This window comes from Pogoniulus pusillus, chromosome 34 (assembly GCF_015220805.1).
Source record: "Pogoniulus pusillus isolate bPogPus1 chromosome 34, bPogPus1.pri, whole genome shotgun sequence".
Lineage (NCBI taxonomy): Eukaryota > Metazoa > Chordata > Aves > Piciformes > Lybiidae > Pogoniulus > Pogoniulus pusillus.
In genome coordinates this window covers 4,370,001-4,379,475 of record NC_087297.1, presented here as the reverse complement: position 1 = coordinate 4,379,475, position 9,475 = coordinate 4,370,001, and the positions used below count along the sequence as shown (strand labels likewise).

Here is a 9,475-nt window from a genome sequence, read left to right as displayed (position 1 = left end):
ATCAGGGAGGGGTAAATCTGTAATTTGAATATAAGGTTGCATATATTTTTTGGTCGAGGCATGAGGTTATCAAGGTATCAGGTGTCTGACAGGTCGTCTTAAAGGGTAACTGCATTCAGCTCTTCTCAAACAGCAACCAACTAGCACGTCCTGCTGCTAAAACCATGCCCTTCCCTCCATCCTCCCCTTTGATTTCTCCTATGGAGCCAGACGAGCTGGAGGCACCAGGCATAGTCTTCACTCACCTGAATGGATCCATGGTTGGCTTTAAAGGAGCAGAAGGGAAAATCTGTGCTCCCTGGGTCTGCTCTGAGCTGCTATCCTCTGTACTGAACTGTGACGAGGGTGCTCCTGCAGCGAGAGGAAAGAGAGAATGTTTCTAGCACCATGGTGGGACTCTGTGTGCTCACACAGCCCAAGCTATGCAGGAGCAGCCTTGGACTGGAAATCCATAGGGAACACCCCTGCACTTTCCAGTGAGCTCATGTTATTCCCAGTGTCTAAGGCTGAGGTAACTACACCCTGGTTAGTGAAACCCCACTGGAAATCAGAGCAGCACACACCTCTCTGCTGCCCGCTCTGGAGCTCTGTCTTGAGTGGGTTGGTGATGTTCAGCTTCACTTCAAAGGTGATCTTGCTGAGCTTGTTGGAGGAGTCATCCCTCTGTGCTGGCTGTGAGGTGATTTGAAACCTGTTAGGGTAAAAGATGCTGTAAAAACGTGAAGTGTTATGGTACTGTTATTCCAAGAAAAGCCTCCTACCCAAAGTGAGTGATTGGGCAGTGGCTCAGGGAGCATTTCAGATGTGCTGGGGTAATTCTAGGGGCATAGCACTGCAGACAAATGTCTACAGGGGACAGTGCCAAAGAGCAGTGGTTTGAACACAGCTCTGGAAAGTCAGAACTCCTCTGGGCTTACTCCATCCTGCAGAATCCCAGAATGGCAGAAAGGTGGGGATTGGATGGGACCTGTGGAGATCTGCTAGAGATAGGTGATATCTCTAGCAAATATCTAGAATAAACCACCCAGGATCATGTCCAGGTGGGTTTTGAAAGTCTCCAGAGAGGGACACTCCAAACTCTCTCTGGGCAGCTCCATCACCCTCACAGCAAAGAGTTTTTTTCCTCGTGTTAGGGTGAAACTTCCTGGGTTCCAGTTTCTACCTGTTGCCCCTTGTTCTGTCACTGGGCACCCCTGAAAAGAGTCTGGCCCCTTCTTCTTGACACCCATCCTTTAGACACTGATCAGCATTGGGAAGATCCCCTCTCAGTCTGCTCTTCTCCAGGCTAAACAGCCCCAGATCTCTCAGCCTTTCCTCAGGAGAGATGTTCTGCTCTCAGTCATCCTCAGAGCCTCCCTTGGACTCTCTCTAGTGCTTCCCCACCCCTCTTGAAGTGGTGAGCTCAAACGTGGACACAATACCCGAGATGCCATCTATCTCCACGGCTGCTGTGTTGTATCTGAGGGTGTTTGCAGCTCTTACAACCCCAGATTATTCTTCCCCCTCCCCGCCCTTATCCCATTTCCCCCAGACAAAGTTTTGACCTTACCTGTTCCAGCAGCTAGTCAGCAGCTATGACTTGCTTCTACCTGGCAGCTCAGAGAGACGTTTCTTTTATTTGCTGGCGTGAGGAGAGCTTAGCCCTGGAGATGTGACAGCAAACAAAACCCTGGTAGCAAAGCGCTTCGGTTCGGGGGCTCGGGGAGGAGGGAGCCTTGCGCAGCTCCTCGCTCCGCGGCACCGACTCTAAACGCTTGGATTTATTGGAACCCCCTTTCCCCCTCCCCTCCAGAGCACCAAGGATCGGAGGAAGGTGTGAGAAGGGTTTCCAGCCGCTCCAGGAACCTTTTCCAAGCCGAAAGTTTGGCGGTGAAACTTTGGGGAGAAGGGTTGGCTTCCGAAGCGCGTCCCCGGCGGCTGCGGGAAGGTGAGAGGATGGTGATGGGGGTTGGGAGGATGGGAGGAGGATTTGCTGCGAGGTTTTCTCTCCTAAGGTTTTACAAACAGAGGTTTCTACGCCGGTGTAGCCCCGGGTGAAGGCAGCGAGGTGGTTTGGGTATGTTTATGGTGGAATGGGGGGTGGGGGAGAAATGACAGCGCCGGGATGGCTCCGGGGCGAGGTCCTGCTTCGTCCGCCCCGGCTCCGATGGGAGCCGGGGCGGACGAAGCAGGACCTCCCCCCGAGGCTACCTCCTCCTCCTCCTCCTCCTAGAAGTTTCCTACCCACGAGTTCTTGCTTCTCCAGCTCTGCTTCTCTTTTCACTTCCCAAAAACCCAGGTAACATCCAGCAGGTAAGAGCCGAGCATGTCCAACTCCTCTTTGTCTGCCGGGGTGCAGGAAGATGTCCCCTCCCTCTCCCAGAGGAATAATCATGCTGGGGTTTTTATTCCCTCCCCTCCTTTTTGTTTTTGCCCCCTACATTGATGCAGGTCCAACGCTTTCACTTTTACTACTGGAGTGTCTTCTCTTTAAGTGAGCAAAACTTTCCATGATGCTGATGTAGCAACCGGCACACGGTGAGCAGGAGAGCTCTGCCTTTACCTCTTGTTAGCACAAGCTCTTTGTAGAGCTTAATTAGCAGAACTGCAGCTATTAATGATGCCACAAGTGGGTGAGGGTCACTGTGTGCATTAAAGCTCGATAGGATTTAGGATTCAGGAGCAGGATGATGGCAGTGGTTGGAGTTGTGCCTGTTCTCAGGAGCAATGCAGGTGCCATGGGCTGCTTCCCATCCCCCAGTACAACTCCTGTGGAAGGATTTAATGATATCTAATGCTTCTTTACTAAAGTGAGTCTTGGTTATGAGCATTGCTTCATTAAAAGGAGGTGAGGTTTTTTCCTTCAGTAATACATTCAGAGCTATTTTGGCTGGAAAAGACCTCTAAGATCCTCAAATTAACCCACCAGCAAGCAAGGATAATGAGGAGCTCAGCACTTTGATAGCCCAAAAATGGCCAAATCAAGTGCAAACCTTATGTTCTTCCCCACATTCTTAATTGTGTTTAACATGTTTTGTGCTGTAAAGTGCCTCAATAACAAACCCCAATTCTTATAACAACATTTTGGTCTGCAACTCTGCAGCAGGAGTGGAGAAATGTTGAGTGAGTGCATAGGTGAATAAGTGAGTTGGTGTGGAGAGAAGTTGCTTTGGTGATGAGGATGTTTGGGATTTCCTGGCTGCTCTTGGATTTGTAAATTTAAGATATAGATATATATATATTTAGAAGGGGCTTCATTGTTTCAGGATTTTCAGTGAGTAAGTCAAAGATGCTCACTTTGTTCCACCAGCTCTCAGCTTGGAAAAGCAATCCCCATGGATTTCATATGAAATAGTTGGTTATTCTTGTCTTATGGAACTCTTAACTTGATTTGCAAGGCTGGTAGGGAGTAATCTCCTGTTATTGCCAGTGATTAAAGTTGTGCAGGCCAGATGGTGTCTTCAGTTACAATTTGACACAATCTTCTTATAAGCAGCTCTTTAGGTGAAGGAGTTGCTGTGGTGTCAGCAGGACTGATGTGCTGCTGGGGCTGGATGTTGAGTATCTCCCTCTTTAGCATCCGAAATACTCTGTCATGGGGTGAGAAAGTCATCGCTGTGCTGCTCTGTCTGTACTCAGCCTCTCTAGTGAGGCCTCACAGATTGTTAACCACTCTCCAGCCCCTAATTCCCCCAGTAAATTCCTGTGGGCAGGATGAGAAGGTTGGTGTGGTTGGTTTTGGGGTTTGCTTTTGCTTTTTGTGTTTGGACAAACTTTCTCAGCAGCACTGGGTGCAGTTATCTTGATCTGGGGTCTTTTCCAACCAAAATGATTCTATGTTCTATGGCTTTGACCCAAGAAGGGTCTGGAGAACAGGGCTGGTGAGGAGCAGCTGAGGAAGCTTGGGGGTGTTTATCCTGGAGAAGAGGAGGCTGAGGGGAGACCACATTGCTGTCTACAACTACCTGAGAGGAGGTTGGAGCTATATAGAGGTTGAAGCTATATAGAGACAAGTGAGAGGATGAGAGGAGATGACTTCAAGTTGCACCAGTGGAAGTTTAGGTTGGACATTATGAGAAACTTCTTCCCTGAAAGGCTTCCCAAGCACTGGAACAAGCTCCCCAGGGAGATGGTGTTCAAGATAGTGGTAGGTGTTCAAGCAAAGCCTGAATGAGGCACTTAGTGCCATGGTCTGGTTGACTGGATAGGGCTGGGTGCTAGGTTGGATTGGATGAGCTTGGAGGTCTCTTCCAACCTGGTTCTATGATTCTATGGTTGCATTCCCATCCCTGGAAGTGTTTCAAAGAGGCAGAGATGTGGTGCTGAGGGACATGGTTTAGCCCCAGCCTTGATAGAGTTAGAGAATGGCTGGATTCAATGATCTTAAAGGTCTTTTCTAGCTGCTTCTGACTCTATGACTTCACCCAACCATAATACTCAGAATAATTTGCTGGAGGGAGAAAATGGCAAACATTGTGTGTTTATTCCTAGCTGCTATTGCAATAAAGCAAAACAAAGGGTAGCAGTGCCTGATCTGAGGAACTCTGCAAGCACTGAGAGCTGGACCTGTGCCTTCTGTTAGCTGGTTGTGAAGCCAGAAAGTTGAGATGTGGCCAGTGGAAAGGTGATCCTGGAGATCACCTATGCATGATGTAGGACAGAAGCTAACAGATGAGAAGCAAAGGAGGAGGGGGAGTGTTAAAGTGAGAAGATATCCTTGTCCCTTCCACTGACTGAGCTGGAAGTAGCCTGGGCCAGTATCCAGCAGGACATTCCTCAGTGCAAAACTCTCTTGCTGTGATATTCCAGTGGAGGCAGCAGAAACTGTAAGGAAGGGTAAGAAAGGAGGGGGTGAAAGCATCTCTGAGGTTGCATTGGCTTTCTGTGGGCCTTTTCTCCTTTTGCTTTGGTCGATTCCGTTGTGCCCAAGGTGTCTCTGGGTGGTGGGAAGTTCAGATCAGCCACAGCAATGTCAATGCTTTGACTATGATAAAAAGCATGGCTCTTTCATCACTGTTCTCCTGGCCAACCACTCACCTTGATCATCTGGGGGGGGGGGTTAGCAGGTAGATGGCAAAAAAACAAACCAAAAAAAAAAAGGGTGGAGGTGAATTCATAAGAAAGGTTTCTAAATAATTAGAGGGAATCTAATGTTCTGCTTTGATATGCTTTTGAATTTGGAACTAGGTTAGTGGCAAGGAAATCTTGATCTAGCCAAACATACCACAGCCAGATGCCATTGGTTCTGTGTGGTCTGGAATAAAAGGAAGCCAGCCTGAGTGCTGGAGGTGCCTCTCCTCCATTGCAGGTGTGTTTGCTTGCCAGGAAGACAAAGGTGGACAATGTGCTGGAATGAGGAATCATGCCAAAAGCAGGGGATGGAGTTTATCCCTTTTTGGGGGTATAGAGCTGTGCTATTCCCTCTGCTTGTGTTGGCCCTGTACAGGAATGTGCCTCTTTGAACTGGACCCAAAACACAACAGGGGAAAAAGTGCAAGGATTTTACATTAGTGGAATGTGGATTCTTGAAACTCCTAAAGCTGAGAGTGCTATTAAACAATTTGGCCTCAGAAGTCAATGATTAGAAACTGATCAAGGTTCTGCCTTTTTGCTGCAAAGGGGTCAGTGCTGTAGCTAAGGCTTTAAGTGGTTTTGTCTGTCAGACTGTTTCTTCTTGCTCCACAGATCATAGAATCATAGAATCAAGCAAGTTGCATGAGACCTCCAAGCTCATCCAGTCCAACCTAGCACACAGCCATGGCACTAAGTGCCTCATCCAGGCTTTTCTTCAACACCTCCAGGCACGGCAACTGCACCACCTCCCTGGGCAGCCCATTCCAATGCCAATCACTCTCTCTGCCAGGAACTTCCTAACAACATCCAGCCTAGACCTGCCCTGGCACAGCTTGAGGCTGTGTCCCCTTGTTCTGGTGCTGGCTGCCTGGTAGCAGAACCCAACCCCACCTGGCTACAGCCTCCCTGCAGGCAGCTGCAGGCAGCAATGAGCTCTGCCCTGAGCCTCCTCTGCTGCAGGCTGCACACCCCCAGCTCCCTCATCCTCTCCTCACAGGGCTGTGCTCCAGGCCCCTCCCCAGCCTTGCTGCCCTTCTCTCAATGCCTTCCAGCACCTCAACATCTCTCTTGAATTGAGGAGCCCAGAACTGGACACAGCACTCAAGGGGTGGCCTGAGCAGTGCTGAGCACAGGGGCAGAAGAACCTCCCTTGTCCTGCTGCCCACACTGCTGCTGAGCCAGCCCAGGATGCCATTGGCTCTGCTGCCCACCTGGGCACTGCTGCCTCATCTTCAGCTCCTCTCTGCCAGCACCCTCAGCTCCCTCTCTGCCTGGCTGCTCTCAGCCACTCAGTCCCCAGCCTGTAGTGCTGCTTGGGGTTGTTGTGGCCGAAGTGCAGAACCCTGATGCATAGAATGGTGTAAGTTGGAAGGGATCTTAAGGTTCCAACTCCCTTGCTATAGACAGGGACACCTTCCCCTAGGTGGACAAGAACAACATGTAGTGATAAAAGGATTTAAAACAGGGGGAGGGTCACTATGATATCTTCTGGGAAGATGTAAATTGAAACAGTTAAGACATTAGTGTCCATACTGGGACTGAGACGGGAGGGAGGTTGGGCTAAAGCAAGAATTGAGCTCAGCATAGGTGAGAGGGACACAGCAGTTTCTTGAGCCACACTAATTTCTTCAGTAGCAAAATTAGATCAGCTAGCAAGCATCTGATCCAGCACCACGGTCAGACTATCACCCAGTGGAGCTGTGCTGCCCAGGACAAGGAGCAAATAAAGATTCACAGCTAAACTAGGGCTTTGGAACATCTGTCTGGATGAAGCTGAAAATACTTAGGTTGCAAGTAATTGCTTGTTGGCTCTTCCTTCACAGCCACAAGAGAGCATTCATCTTGATTAAAGACTACTTGCAGGTATTTCCTCTTTGCCAGGATGCTGGGGAGTGTTATCCATGGCTGTTGCTTTTTAATACTCTGAAGGAGCAAATCTGTCAGTGTTGTGCAGCCATTATTCAAGTTCTGCTAGGGGACCTGTAGACATGGACTTTTTGTTTAATGTCACTATCATTTTTTCATATGTGGGTTGCAAATCACTATATTAAATGAATTAAACTACTTATTCAAGCTGAAAAGCCTTTAAAGCTCTTAGGAGGTGGCAGAAGAGCTTTGGATATTTGGATGGGTTTGATGTATTTGGAGTCTAACCTGTGCTAAAATAGGTAGGCTTAATTAAAACTGGTGTTCCTCTTGCTTAAATCTATTCTTAAGACTTAGCCAACACACAGGCATGGAATAGAGTTCCATACCAATTCAATTTAAATAAATTAAGCTGATTGAAAGCAGCCTGAAAGCTCTTGGTACAAAGATAATTGTAGCAGGGTGTGATGGTGGAGTTGATTTTGCTTTAGGGTAGTTTAAAGTAACAAAATGCACCTTGAAATGCTGTTTCCTTTTAGGAACTTCTATCCCCTCAGAGCTGAAACTACCCTAGGAGAAACCCATCTGTTTTCTTGTGCACAGATTAAATTGCCTGGAAGTAATCCTGGTTTTCAGATGCATCCAAAATGGGATGATGCAGGGCGGGTAGGTGGTGTTGCATGCAACCATGGTGGTATTTGGGCAAGGTCAGCTCTATCTCCTGTGCCACCAGCACTGGTTAGGCTGCACCTTAAGTGCTACATCCAGTTCTGGGCACTTCTAGATAAGAAAAATTCTGAGATGCTCAAGCATGTCCAGAGAAGGGCACCAAGGCTGGTAAGGGGGATGGAGTATGACCCAGTGAGGAGAGGCTGAGGGAGCTGGGGGTGTGCAGCCTGCAGAAGAGGAGGCTCAGGGCAGAGCTTATTGCTGTCTGCAGCTGCCTGCAGGGAGCCAGGTGGGGTTGGTCTTTTCTCTCAGGAAACAAGTGACAAAATAAGGGAACACAGCCTCAAGCTGCACCAGGGGAAGTTTATGCTGGGTGTTAGGAAGAAGCTTTTCATGGGAGGAGTGATTAGCACTGGAATGGGCTGCCCGGGGAGGTGGTGGAATCACCATCCTTGGAGGTGTTTGAAAAGAGACTGGATGAGGCACTTAGTGCCATGGTTTAGTTGATTAGAAGGTGTTGAGTGAAAAGTTGGACTTGATGATCTCAAAGGACTTCTTCAAACTGGTTCATTCTGTGTGATTCTGTGTGGGTATGGTGATGGATGCAGGCAATGGCTCTGCTACTGCTGAAGGCAAAAACATCTCCACTTTTCCTGGGCTAAATCCTAGGCAGGCTGTAGCTTGGTCAAAGCAGCGTATTGCGAGGTCAAAGCAGTGTGTGGCTTGGTTAAAGCAGTGTGTAGCTTGGTCAAAGCAGCGTATTGCGAGGTCAAAGCAGTGTGTGGCTTGGTCAAAGCAGTGTGTAGCTTGGTCAAAGCAGTGTGTGGCTTGGTTAAAGTAGTGTGTGGCTTGGTCAAAGCAGTGTGTGGCTTGGTTAAAGTAGTGTGTAGCTTGGTCAAAGCAGTGTGTGGCTTGGTTAAAGTAGTGTGTGGCTTGGTCAAAGCAGTGTGTGGCTTGGTCAAAGCAGTGTGTGGCTTGGTTAAAGTAGTGTGTGGCTTGGTCAAAGCAGTGTGTAGCTTGGTCAAAGCAGTGTGTGGCTTGGTTAAAGTAGTGTGTGGCTTGGTCAAAGCAGTGTGTGGCTTGGTCAAAGCAGTGTGTGGCTTGGTCAAAGCAGCGTGTAGCTTGGTCAAAGCAGTGTGTGGCTTGGTTAAAGTAGTGTGTGGCTTGGTCAAAGCAGTGTGTGGCTTGGTTAAAGTAGTGTGTGGCTTGGTCAAAGCAGTGTGTAGCTTGGTCAAAGCAGTGTGTGGCTTGGTTAAAGTAGTGTGTGGCTTGGTCAAAACAGTGTGTGGCTTGGTCAAAGCAGTGTGTGGCTTGGTTAAAGCAGTGTGTAGCTTGGTCAAAGCAGTGTGTGGCTTGGTTAAAGCAGTGTGTAGCTTGGTCAAAGCAGTGTGTGGCTTGGTTAAAGCAGTGTGTAGCTTGGTCAAAGCAGTGTGTGGCTTGGTTAAAGCAGTGTGTAGCTTGGTCAAAGCAGTGTGTGGCTTGGTTAAAGCAGTGTGTGGCTTGGTCAAAGCAGTGTATTGCCTGGTCAAAGCAGTGTGTGGCTTGGTTAAAGCAGTGTGTAGCTTGGTCAAAGCAGTGTGTGGCTTGGTCAAAGCAGTGTATTGCCTGGTTAAAGCAGTGTGTGGCTTGGTTAAAGCAGCATATGGCTTGGTTAAAGCAGTGTATCACTTGGTTGAAGAAGCATATCACTTGGTTAAAGCAGCATATCACTTGGTTAAAGCAGCATGAGGCTTGGTTAAAGCAGCATGAGGCTTGGTTAAAGCAGTGTATCGCTTGGTTAAAGCAGCATGAGGCTTGGTTAAAGCAGCATGAGGCTTGGTTAAAGCAGCATATCTCTTGGTTAAAGCAGCATGAGGCTTGGTTAAAGCAGTGTATCACTTGGTTGAAG

The 9,475-nt window shown here is 48.4% G+C and overlaps 1 protein-coding gene across 1 annotated transcript in view; it reads left to right on the top strand.

Moving 5' to 3' along the window:
• The first annotated feature begins 2,238 nt into the window (after window positions 1-2,238).
• CHST9 (carbohydrate sulfotransferase 9) overlaps window positions 2,239-9,475 on the top strand; it is a 111,324-nt gene continuing 104,087 nt past the window's right edge. Inside the window, exon 1 of the mRNA XM_064170658.1 lies at window positions 2,239-2,292. The gene's annotated coding sequence lies outside the window, so the exon portion shown is untranslated. The remainder of the gene's footprint in view (window positions 2,293-9,475) is intronic.